At 42.2% G+C, this 12,793-nt stretch overlaps 1 protein-coding gene across 1 annotated transcript in view; it reads right to left on the bottom strand.

Moving 5' to 3' along the window:
• The window catches only part of LOC126329207 (SET domain-containing protein SmydA-8), a 215,557-nt gene that overhangs the window by 66,997 nt on the left and 135,767 nt on the right, over positions 1-12,793 (bottom strand). The gene's annotated exons all lie outside the window — the stretch shown is intronic.

The raw sequence follows: 12,793 nt of genomic DNA, 5'->3' as shown, positions 1-12,793 counted from the left end.
GTCATCGAAAACCAATTTCTCTGAAAATCCGCCTTCTTCCAGTAGCCGCTGCAACTCAGTGTAAAAGTCAGAACTAGGCTTATTGTTTCGAGTAGTCAGTGGATATAACAGCTGCAACCGCAATGGTTTTACACTCAGACGTTTACATAGAATGTTCCAGACAGTTGACTGCAGTATCTGCAGTTCTCTGCTCGCATGTCGATTTCTGACTAATGATTCCCACACAATCTCCACCAGAACTGCAAATGGTGACGGCCAGCCTGTTACGTTCGTATCGAATAATCAGCCGATCTCTAGGATCTATTGTGCCCCCTAGGCATTTTTTTGCCTCTTGGCGTTTTTACGTGATAATTGGTACGAAATCATAGCTGAAGCGCCACAAGTAACTCATGTTTAGCAAATTCAAGAACACAAAACTAACACATCTCCGCAGTATACACCATGTTCTGACGGACCTCCCCCTATTGATGGACTGTGTAGCTACGCCACGGTGCGTTTACGAACTGAAACATGGAGAGTTGCTCTATCCATTTACATCTGTCGTTCTTCCTGAATGTCTTATAGTACTGACGTAGTCGTCTTCTCAAACACTGGAGGTACTTGCGAATAACATAAGTGCCTCAATTACTCCATAGGTCAGATTATCAGAGTTCAAAAAAATGGTTCAAATGGCTCTGAGCACTATGGGACTTAACTTCTGAGGTCATCAGTCCACTAGAAGTTAGAACTACTTAAACCTAACTAACCTAAGGACATCACACACATCCATGCCCGAGGCAGGATTCGAACCTACGACCATAGCGGTCGCGCGGTTCTAGACTGTAGCGCCTAGAACTGCTCGGACACCCCATCAGATTTCGTATTTGCAATTTGGATTATATTTTGCTATCACGAACCACTACTTAGTGCTTACAGTTCTTTCGGCGCATGAAAGGAAGTAAGATTTCAGCTGATGTACGAACTGCACCATTCAAGTGAAATACGCAACTTTTGGATGGGAAGCTCACCAGGAGAATACTCGGAGTAAATGGAACAAAATTATAGAAAATAAAACGGCACTCTGTTCTAAGGGTTATACTGAAGTATTACACCCCAAGATTGTTACATGAATACGTATTTATCTCGAAAATGAGATATAACTTCTGGCCTTCGGCATCATCAAGCACCACACAATTTCTGGATTGTTCCGTCCTTAAAAGTTCTTACTAGTCATCTGTTCCTCGGTCGTCCATCATTCCTTTTTTTGGGCTTCGGATTGTAGCTCGGCACACTGTTTGGAATCCAGACCCCCTCCATTCCGGACACGCATCTCTTTTATCTTTAGGTTACTTACTGTTCGTTAGTAACGACTGTCAAATGCCTAATTTAAACGATTGGTTCTGGAATGTTTTTGTTGATTTTCAACATTTGAACACACAGCTATAGACACACCTTCACAAATACAGCTGTGTGTGAAGTTTCCGGACCGTACAATAGAGAGATGCCACTATTACGGGACAGTGGCTCTGGGCTGCCACGAGTTGAAGAAACAAAAGCACGCCTGAGCTGTATTTTGAGCATTAAACACTAGAAGATGGTTCCAGGCGAAGTATGTTGTTTGTAATTTCACTGACTGTGATCTCACATAGTTTCGTCAAGTTTTTACGCACTTGAACAGAGTAAATCATAGAACGCAATGTCTCTAACGATGTGGTCATCGACGAAATGTCAAACCCTCGTCAGATATTCCTGCCAGAAAGGTAATATTAGCTGTCTCATCAAAAAATTGGACTCACTACACCGACTGATTGAGAGCGTTGGATGGATAATGTATGTTAAGCAGAAGTTCAATGAAACACAAATCCTCGTGTTTTGTTATTTACTCCCCGTAGATGCAACTGAGAGGGAAATTGTCTTCATAGGACACTGGTGTAAGTGTCAGAGTTTCTGGAAGCTGGCATACGTGAGGCGATGGGCGGCCTTGTAACACATTACGCGTGCCTTACGCACGGCCGTATCAGCTACGTCATCTGCTCTTTGTCCCCGTGACGTCACGCGCCCCTGGCACTCTCATTCCCAAAGACTTGGCTCCTGTCAACATCCGCAAGCTCAAGAGCCTCCGAGCGAGAGTGCTTGGTTACGTCAAGCGACTGCACTGTTTCTAGTGGAACACACCTATCAGAACCCCAAAAAATGTTCTCGTTCTGCGTAAAGTCGCGCATGACTAGGGAAATCGCATTATATGCGGCTTTAGTAAGGGTAAAATAACAAATCCCCAATATTGCAGGACAACATCACTGACGTCCGTCTACGCTATAATATTCTGACAATCTTGGCGGAAAAAAAGCTTTTCAACAAGAGACAGCACATGTTTAGAGAAAACACGAGACATTTTTCAGCTAATAGGTCCTTTTGAAGAGGTAGCTTCTGTCTTCGTAAACTTCTAAAAGACATTCAGCCTTCAGTCAAAACAATGTTTTTTTATTTAAAACAGAGAGCATTTTGATTGCTGGAGTTCCATTTTCATGTGCTTAACATATTATGTTTTATGGTTGTCCTGACAATTTTCTTAGAAAAATTTGACATTGATATACGTGTATGTACATTCTTAATATCATTTGCCTGCTATTACGGAATGTACCACTTTATCTATGTAGATGAGTTGGAAACTGGTTCAGGTAATCCGAAACTAGTCATCAAATAAATAAGGAAACTGAAAGTAGCAACTATGGCTGTTTTCATATCAAACTGGTTAACACTAGTCGCTGTCCCGTTATTAACCCAGCATGCTGGAAATCCATTTCCTTTTATGGCTATTCTTGCATGGCTGTCCCCATTGGCTGTATCAAGTACATCTATTTTAGTCTGATGACGAAACAAATATGTCTAAAGTAAAACAATTGTCAAAAATAACTATCTTCTTCGGTTATCTGTTCTAAAAACATTGTTTTACCTTTTACATGCCTATGCAGGTTAAAAAATACAATCATGTCTAAAAATAGCTGTATACTATAATAATGCACAGGTGCTGTTGAAAGACTGCTTCTCTATAGATTTCAGAGATGATCTGTATGCTGAAAATGGTTTTAATTGTTCAATTAATGACTTTTTTGGGACAAATAAATCATGTCAAATTACTAGAGAAAACTATGTCTGTTAAAACTGGTTCGCTAATTTAGAAAATTTTTCGAGAACTTTTCTTTGTATGAAAGTATTTCAACTTGTTCTCATAGCTGTAGTTTTTTCCCTTTAGTTTATGTGTGAAGTGCAGTGAGGCTATTTTCGCGTCCCTTAGTAGATTGCGTGTCTGTTACGGTATAGATAGTCAGCAACTGTGGGTTTTCCGTAGTTCTTATAAAGCCAGTGATGAGGAAAAGTAACTAAAACATGCATATCAGTTAATGGTTCAAATGGTTCAAATGGCTCTGAGCAGTATGGGACTCAACTGCTGTGGTCATCAGTCCCCTAGAACTTAGAACTACTTAAACCTAACTAAACTAAGGACATCACACACATCCATGCCCGAGGCAGGATTCGAACCTGCGACCGTAGCAGTCGGACGGTTCCGGACTGCGCGCCTAGAACCGCGAGACCACCGAGGCCGGCGATCAGAGTAGTAGTGAGAATATCCACGAGAGAGTGGATACTAGATTCGTTCGTTGATCTCATTCGTATCTGCGTTTCGACTGTACACAACTTATGCATTTTGCGAGGGTTAGGTAACAATCTTTGCGTTTGCCATACAGATGGGATTGATACGGTGAAATTTATGAAAAGCACACAATCTCGATCATGGTTTTAAAAAAATCAGTCATCTGCTATGTCCAGATAAGATCATCTTCAGATTTGAAACAGAGAAGGGCGGTTGCTATCACCGGTGTGAGCTATTGCACATCGTTAAAGGCGTGAAATATCTTATTTGGACTGATTTTTCTTCATACTATCACAATACATTATCGCTGTTATCTCGTCCGACTAAGCTCAGTCTTTCTGTCACGGATTTATGTATCACTTTCGTTGATAGGTGTTGCGCGAAAAGTAAGTGAAGTATCATCTTTAGCTGATGAATAGTTTTGCTTAAACGGCATTTTAAAATGGTGTATTGTTTGTCTGGATAGCCATATTCCGCAGTAGCTATTATATATTTTATAGTTTTTTTATGTCTTATGTGTATCCCAGTGTAAGAGCGTATTACACCAGTAATGCAGCATTTTGATTCTTATAGATTAACAACTGTTTTTGTTTCTGAATGTGGTATACAATTGAAGGGATCAGCAACAGAAAGTGGTAATCCACAAGAGCTTATTTAGAATAGCAATACATGCGGAATTAATTGTTATTGGCATGCGGTGCATTCGAATATTCAACAGACAAGCTGATCACACTAATCCCTTACTAAATTGGAGGCGAGGCTTCGCGTTCCGACCCAGTCGGGCCAGTGGGGACCATCGACCACCACGTCAACCTTTGTCAATAGTAGCGTGGGGAAGTAGGTCCTCAGCTAGCCTCACGAGGGCGAGTGCACCCTGCACCAGTCCTCCCACCGTGGAAAAATCCCTGGCAGTATAGAGAATCGAACCCACGTCCTCCACATAGCAGCCAGACACGTTGACCACTGAGCTCCGGAGGCGGACTTATTAAACTGAGGATTAGCCCTCACTCCCGCCGTCCCCTGAAGGCGTTTATTAATCCTTGATACATGTCTCCATGTTGACAGATTTTCCCCTCGATGCTCCTAGTAATCGAAACAACATTCTTTCACTTTCGCTTTTAGGAACACGGTATTATTTTTGCCACCCCTCCCACTTGCCATTACATTTTGCTGCTGACACATCTCCAATTTTCACACATATACGAGGGTTGTAACTTAAATAGTGGCAACTATTTATTCACAAACCATACAAAAGAGTTACATGTTTGCACCTCTTACTGTCCTTCAAAGTAGTCACCAGCGTTATGTAGAACCCTTTGCCAGAGATGCGGAAGGCGTAGTATTCCGTCAGCAGAGCCTGTTTTGTTGATGGTGCGAATGGAGCGGTCTACTGCCTGTCGAATCTCTGGAACAGTTCTGAAGCGAATGCCACGAAGTGGTTCACTCATCTTCAGAATCAAATAAAAGTCACAAGGATTAATTCCGGGGAGTATGGTGGATGGCACAGTACTTCCCAGTCCCATAGACCAAACAGAGCAGCCACAGCTTGCGCTGTATCCGACCGCGTATTGTGTGCAAAATGATGGGTGGGTTGCGCAGAAAGTGTCGCCGGTTCCTTCGCAAAGCTGATCGCAGGTGACGCTCCAAAAACGAGCAGTAATACTGTGCATTGACCGTCTGCCGTGGAGGAACGTAATACGTTAGGACAACACCATCACAGTCGTACATGAGAATGACCATAACTTTACACCGCTCCATTCGCACCATCAACAGAACAGGCTCTGCAAACGGTATACTACGCCTTCCACGTCGCTTGCAACGGTTTCTACACAACCCTGGTGACTACTTTGAAGGATAGTAGCTGGTGCAAACATATAACTCTTTTGTATAGGTTGTGAGTAAATAGTTGCCACTATTTAAGTTCCAACCCTCGTACACACACACACACACACACACACACACACACATACACCACTTCTCTCTCTGTCTCTCTCTCCTCCTCTCTCTCTTTATCACAAACATGAATACAAAAATATACTTAAAACACCACCTTCGAGACCGCGGTAGTACTCACAGTACACACGAAAAACAAGTGCCACAAAAATACAGGGCAGAATGCAAAATACGCCAATCCACGTGAAGAGAAGTACGAAGAATCGCAAATGCAATAAAAGAAAAAAGGTTCCTGAGAGCTGTAAAATATGGAAAGACATAAAAAGAAGTAATAAACGTCTTCAGTACATGAGCAAAGAACTGTTTTTAATGTATGAGAGTCAAAATGTGGAAACTATTATACATGCTGTATTTACGGTACCGCCGCTGATGATTCTTTGTCAATAAAACCTAAATGTGTCTTGTGTAACTCTCTTAAATTATAGCACGTGTACGGCAGAAAACATCAGACGATATTCATTGAGTGTATTTGGTATACTGAAGAAGATCAACGCTCCATAACTGAAACCATCAAGCTTGTGCACCGTACAGTGCACCTTTTCGTTAAGGCATTTGAATACGATCATCGTTGTGCCCCATCCATATACTGCTCATCGCTGAGCAGATAGGTCTACATCAACGACATGCGTGTTCCGGCAATGTTTTGATGAAAATCTGTGCTCTCATCTATTTTATGTTGCTGTACAGTAGGTCATTCGTGGAGAAGGTTCCATTGGCGAGTTTTGACAATACATGTCCAGAGAGCGATTTTATGTAAACGTCACGAGAATGTTGTTTATTTCAACTAGAAGTATTTGCCTTTTGTAACTGACTCTGCACTGTATAGGAGCAGTGAAAGGATGTTATAAAGATAAACAAAATTTTGATAAGAACGGCTGGCGCGTGGAAAGTTCGGTCATTGTTTAGTTTTTTGTGCAAACATGACAGACGCGTTAGTTTGACTTCAAATTTACAGGAAAGATAATTAATAGAACGGTAAGTGGGCGCCTACCAGGAATTTTACTGAAATAAAAAAACGCGGCCAATTCTTCCTGGAAAAAAATCATGATGGGTGACGAGACGTGGTGTTGCCAAGACGCACCTACCACAAAACGACAAAGTGCTCAATTGGTCTCTGATGGACCGCGTAGGCCGAAGAAGGTGCGAATGTGACGCACGAGTTGAACAACATCCCACAGAAGGACTCTTCTGACAGTTTCACACGGTTGTATGGATGTTCTGTGCTTTGTACTCAAGTGAGGGGGAAACCGGGGGAGAGGGGGGGGGGCGGTGAACGGTAGAGAAGATCCGATGCAATAAAAACGTCATATTCACTTTTCCCTATTTTTTATTAGACCAGTCTTGCTACTTTTTGGACCGACGCAGTATTATTCGGCTTCGGGACTTAAATATGAATTTGGCCTAATAGATCCATTTATCTGACACCTATACAGAATCATCGTTGCCAGATGAAGAAGCGACTTCTACCAACTTCAGACGTGTGGCATCTGAAGGGCTATTGCAGTACCTGTGGCAGGAAGGAAGGAAGGAAGATTAAGTTTAACGTCCCGGCGACATGGAGGTCATTAGAGTTGGAGCACAAGCTCGGTTTGTGGCAAGGATAGGGACGGAAATTGGCCGTGCACCTTCAAAAGGACCATCTCGGCATTTGGGTGGAGCAATTTAGAGAAATCATGGAAAATCTAAATCTGGATGGCCGGACGCTGGTTTGAACCGTTGTCCTCCCAAATGCGAATCCAGTGTGCTAATCACTGCACCATGACACGCGCTTCTTCAGCAGAAAATCTATCTTTCCTAGGACACCAGCCCACACGTGTCTCACCTTAATACCTCGAACCGTTATGTTTTCCAACAATATTGGGCTGCTGAAGAATTACATTACAGCTTTCATAAGGGTGTATTTTCGGCAGTATTGTACAAAATACATTACATTACAATCGTCTCAAGGAAGGAAGCAGTTTTTACACAGATTTAGACGAACCCAATGACAGCCGCACGCATAATACGACATAAATCCAGATGATAATCGTCTCTTCGCCTAGCCAACTCAATCAGACCTGATGAGGCACAGTGGACGGACGTGGTAACGGTCCTTCTCAGCTCTGACAGCGTCTCTGGAAAGAGGAGGCCGTAACAACAAGCACGCTTCGGCTCTTTATACTGATTCGGTTTGCCAATCCATCAAGTTGCTCAGTAATGACTGCAAAATTCTTGTAAAATGCCTACCTCTTTTGGAACTGTTATACTCTATCTTATACATCAGTTGTGTGCAAGTTGCAAATAACCTTTCGCTCCCTGCATTTAATCCCTATTACCTCAAGAATTTCAAAGAGTTTTTCCAATTAACATTGTCAGAGGTTTTCTACAAATCTATAAATGATATAAACGCAGGATTTTCCTTTTTTTCAACCTATCTTCTAAGATAAGTCGCGCATTCCTACATTTCTCCGAAACAAACGGATCTTCCCCGAGGTCGATTTCTTCCAGTTTTTCCAGTCTTCTGTAAATAGAATTCGCGTCAATAATTTGCAGCCGTGACTTATTACACTCATGTTTGGTAGTATTCGTACCTGTGGAATTGCAATTATACATTGTTCTTGAAGTCTGAGGGTACCTCATCTGTCATCTGTCTGATATATCATGTACAGTAGATGCAATAGTTTTGCCAAGGTTCTCAACAATGCCATCGCGAAGGACTTGTTTTCACTTAAGTCTTTCAGTGCTCTGTTAAATCCTTTCATATTTTCCCTAGTCATGCATGCTTCCACGCCCTCGAATTTATCTTCTAGCCATTCCTACTTTGGTGTCTTGCACTTTCTATCAGTCTCATTTTTTGACGTTTGTATTCCTTTTCGCCTGCTTCATTTTCTGCGTTTTTTATATTTTCTCCAAATTATCACCTATGATACCGAAGGAGTTCTATTAGGCATCATCTCTCTACCAATTTGAACCTCCGTTATCTTCACGATTCCATCTCTCAAAGGCACCCATTCATTTTATGCTGTATTCCTTCCCCCTGTTTCAGTCAATCGTTGCCTAATGCTACCTCTGAAACTCTAAACAATCTCTGGTTCTTACAACTTATCCGCGCACCATCTTCTTAATGATCTATCTTTCTGCAGTCTCTCCAATTTTCATCTGCAGTTTATAGGTAATAAATTATGGTCAGTGTCCACATGTGCTCCTGGAAATGTCTTTTGCCTTAAAATATGGTTTCGGAATCTCTGGGTTACATTATGTAATCTGTTTAAAACCATCCTGGGGATCGAGATCTCTTCCATCCATGCACCCTTCTTTCATGATTTTTAAGTCAAATATAAATGATGATTAAACCGTGTTCTGTTCAATTCTGCCAGGCGGCTTCCTTTTTAATTCTTTCCCGCAGTCCACGTTCTCCTAGTACTTTTCCTTCTCTTCCTTTTCCTACTAGTTACTCCAATCCCTCTTACAATCAGCTTTTCGTTTCTCTTAACTATCTGAATGATTTCTTTTATCTCATTATACATTTTTTAAATTTATTCATCAACTGCAGCGCTACGTGGCACGTAAACTTGTACTATTATGTTGGTTTTTAGCTTCGCGTCTGTCTTGGCTACGATAACAAGTTTACGTTGCTGTCCACAGAAGCTTAGCCATGTTCCTGTTTTCTTATTCATTAGTGGACCTACTCTTCCATTACCCCTATTTAATTTTATATTTACAAGCCTGTGGTGACCTGACCAGAAGTTTCTATCACTGCACATCACTAACTACCATTACGTCGTACTTCAACCTATCCCTACATCTACATCTACATCTACATCCACACTCCGCAAGCCACCTGACGGTGTGTGTCGAGGGTACCCTGAGTACCTGTATCGGTTCTCCCTTCTATTCCAGTCTCGTATTGTACGTGGAAAGAAGGATTGTCGGTATGCTTCTGTGTGGGCTCTAATCTCTCTGATTTTAACCTCGTGGTCTCTTCGCGAGATATACGTAAGAGGGAGCAATATACTGCTTGACTCTTCGGTGAAGGTATGTTCTCGAAACTTTAACAAAAGCCCGTACCGAGCTACTGAGCGTCTCTCCTGTAGAGTCTTCCACTGGAGTTTATCTATCATCTCCGTAACGCTTTCGCGATTACTAAATGATCCTGTAACGAAGCGCGCTGCTCTCCGTTGGATCTTCTCTATCTCTTCTATCAACCCTATCTGGTGCGGATCCAACACTGCTGAGCAGTATTCAAGCAGTGGGCGAACAAGCGTACTGTAACCTACTTCCTTTGTTGTCGGATTGCATTTCCTTAGGATTCTTCCAATGAATCTCAGTCTGGCATCTGCTTTCCCGACGATCAACTTTATATGATAATTCCATTTTAAATCATTCCTAATGCGTACTCCCTGATAATTTATGGAATTAACTGCTTCCAGTTGCTGACCTGCTATTTTGTAGCTAAATGATAAGGGACCTATCTTTCTATGTATTCGCATCACATTACACTTGTCTACATTGAGATTCAATTGCACCATGCGTCAATTCGCTGCAGATCCTCCTGCATTTCAGTACAATTTTCCATTGTTGCAACCTCTCGATACAACACAGCATCACCTGCAAAAAGCCTCAGTGAACTTCCGATGTCATCCACCAGGTCATTTATGTATATTGTGAATAGCTATCCGTGTTTAAATTCCCTAGCGTATCTACTCGATTAAGGGATTTAAAATTCGAACTTCCGACCCGCAGAATGCCAGTTGCTTTTTCTCACTGAGACTTCCTCTGAGTAGCCCGCTCCCGGAGGTCCGATTGAAAGAGTATTTTACTTCCGGAATATTTTACCTAAGAGGATGTCGTGATCATTTAACTATACTGTAGAGCTGCATGCCCAAGAGGATGCAAACTCTATAATAGATCCCTTGTTGACTTTTTACACACAATTTGACAAACCGAAGACACGTAGCATGATCAATAATTCATCATCAGTCTTCATCACTCAGTTACCTATAATCAGTTTTCTTCAAACTTCTACAGAGATATGTTAACATGTGTATGGCAAAGATCCGGCTGTATAGTTGATATTTCTGATGCATCTTTGGTCATGTGATCGCTGTGGCTTTTAGTATTGGACTATTTCACTACGGGTACTCCGAAAATGACGTAGCACGTCCACATGTACCATAGTTAAGTATGCATTCTATTCCACTTCGCTGTGTTTTAATCACTAAATTGAAACTACAAATTATTCGATGAATAAAGGAGGATCTACCACAACACAGCGATCTCTGTTCTGAGAAATACTTCTTTGAAGTATAGCATGTGTTAACATACAAGATGAAGAAAAACAACCGAATAATAAGGTCAGAAAATGCAGTGTTATGGAACTACATGAAACAACAACCAGTGAGCGACGAGAGAGCGCAAGTTCGTGTGTTTAAAATGCATAGCTCCAGCTAACAACAGTTATGGTAAATAATGTAGTTACTAATTAACTTAGCCGAAGCTAACTGTTCCAGATGATCAGTCAAAGCCACGAAAACTTTATCTGCTATCGACGGCTATCTGCGATGGTCGCGAATTTTCTGTGATGTTGACGATGAGTCCGGTACGGTACAGCTGACGGGAACATCTGTAGTGGAGCATAACAATTGTTGCACAATACTGCAGCTACTTATTCGGATAAAACCACATTGCTGAGACACATCCAAATACGCTCGCTTTCTGGACAAGCTGAGCTCGTCGCTGACTGGCTGTCGTTTTATGGCCGCAGATCCACAGCGGTGCGTTTTCGTCCTATGTTCATGTGGAAAATTTTGCTCTATTAGACGTCCTCTATTGTGCTCTGACCTTGTTATCAGTTTGCTTTTATCCGCCGTGTGTACTATTTCAGCCATATTTTTAGCTTTTTGCTAAATACATACATATTTACGACTTCTGTGAGTCCACTGATTATAATTCTGTGTTGCACAGCTGCGTGTGCTTTCGTTTCCAGCGCGTTGTGCTTCTCTAGTTTTAGACAGTGATTTTAAACAACGGGCCGGAGTGGCCGTGCGGTTCTAGGTTCTACAGTCTGGAACCGAGCGACCGCTACGGTCGCAGGTTCGAATCCTGCCTCGGGCATGGATGTGTGTGATGTCCTTAGGTTAGTTAGGTTTAAGTAGTTCTAAGTTCTAGGCGACTGATGACCTCAGAAGTTAAGTCGCATAGTACTCAGAGCCATTTGGACAATTTTCATTTTAAACAAATACTGAGTTTAGCAGCAAATAATTTTGGTAGGTAGTAGAATATGCTGCAACCTACAAAGAATAAATAGTCATTTTTACAGTAACGGTATTTACTGGCCATTAAATATTGTTGTATCTGGCCACATTTAAAGTCAACAAGAAGGAAAGGAAAGTAAAAGGAACTGACTCTTGAGGTTCCAGAAGCGCAATGTCTGTCGCAGAATGCAATCAGTCGTAAGCTCATGGTCTAGTGGCTAGCATTGCTTCCTCTGGATCATGGGGCAGCGGGTTCGATTCCCTGTCCGGTCGGGGGAACGCCCGGGGACTGGGTGTTTGTGTTGTCCTCATCATCTCATCATCATCTGGGAAGTGACGATATTGGAACTGGAAAGATTGGGAATTTCTATGGTGCCATGATGTTGAGTGCCCCACAAGCCATAGTCATCATCATCATCAGGATGGAATCAGTGAAACTTGATGGTAACGTGGCTAAGTTCAGAGCTTTCCACACGACGCAGGTCAAGGTAGCACAGGTATCATGGGCGGTTGTTTTAGAGTTTATCGTCGAGTATTATTGACAGAGTCATTCATCCGTGGTGCTACAGCACAGGGAGACGACGAATCCGACAGTCTAGTGGAGTGGAACGATGTCGTACTCATGAGCCCAGAGGCAGGGGCAATGAGGAGACGGTGGTTGGAGACATTCTGCTTCAGGTGGCTGCGCGAAGAAACTTACTTCCACCTGCCTTGCGTCAGATTCGTAGTTCTACAGGCGGTCGACTTGCATGTCGCAGAGGTGCTTAACTGCTACAGTGTCTGCCACTGTTGCGTTTTCGTCTATCGATGACAAAGACAGATATTACATTTTTTTCGGTTTTGACAATTTGCGCCACGGTACTTACGTTGTGAGAACGCAAGTATAGTTTTACCTCCAGTACACGGGTATCAGTGCATAGAGATTTCTTGTAGTTAAAAGAGTATTGAGAGAGAGATTTCCGATCAAAACACAGCA

This window comes from Schistocerca gregaria, chromosome 2 (assembly GCF_023897955.1).
Source record: "Schistocerca gregaria isolate iqSchGreg1 chromosome 2, iqSchGreg1.2, whole genome shotgun sequence".
Lineage (NCBI taxonomy): Eukaryota > Metazoa > Arthropoda > Insecta > Orthoptera > Acrididae > Schistocerca > Schistocerca gregaria.
Note: the sequence above shows the minus strand (reverse complement) of the source record. Positions and strands in the feature narration are given on the sequence as shown.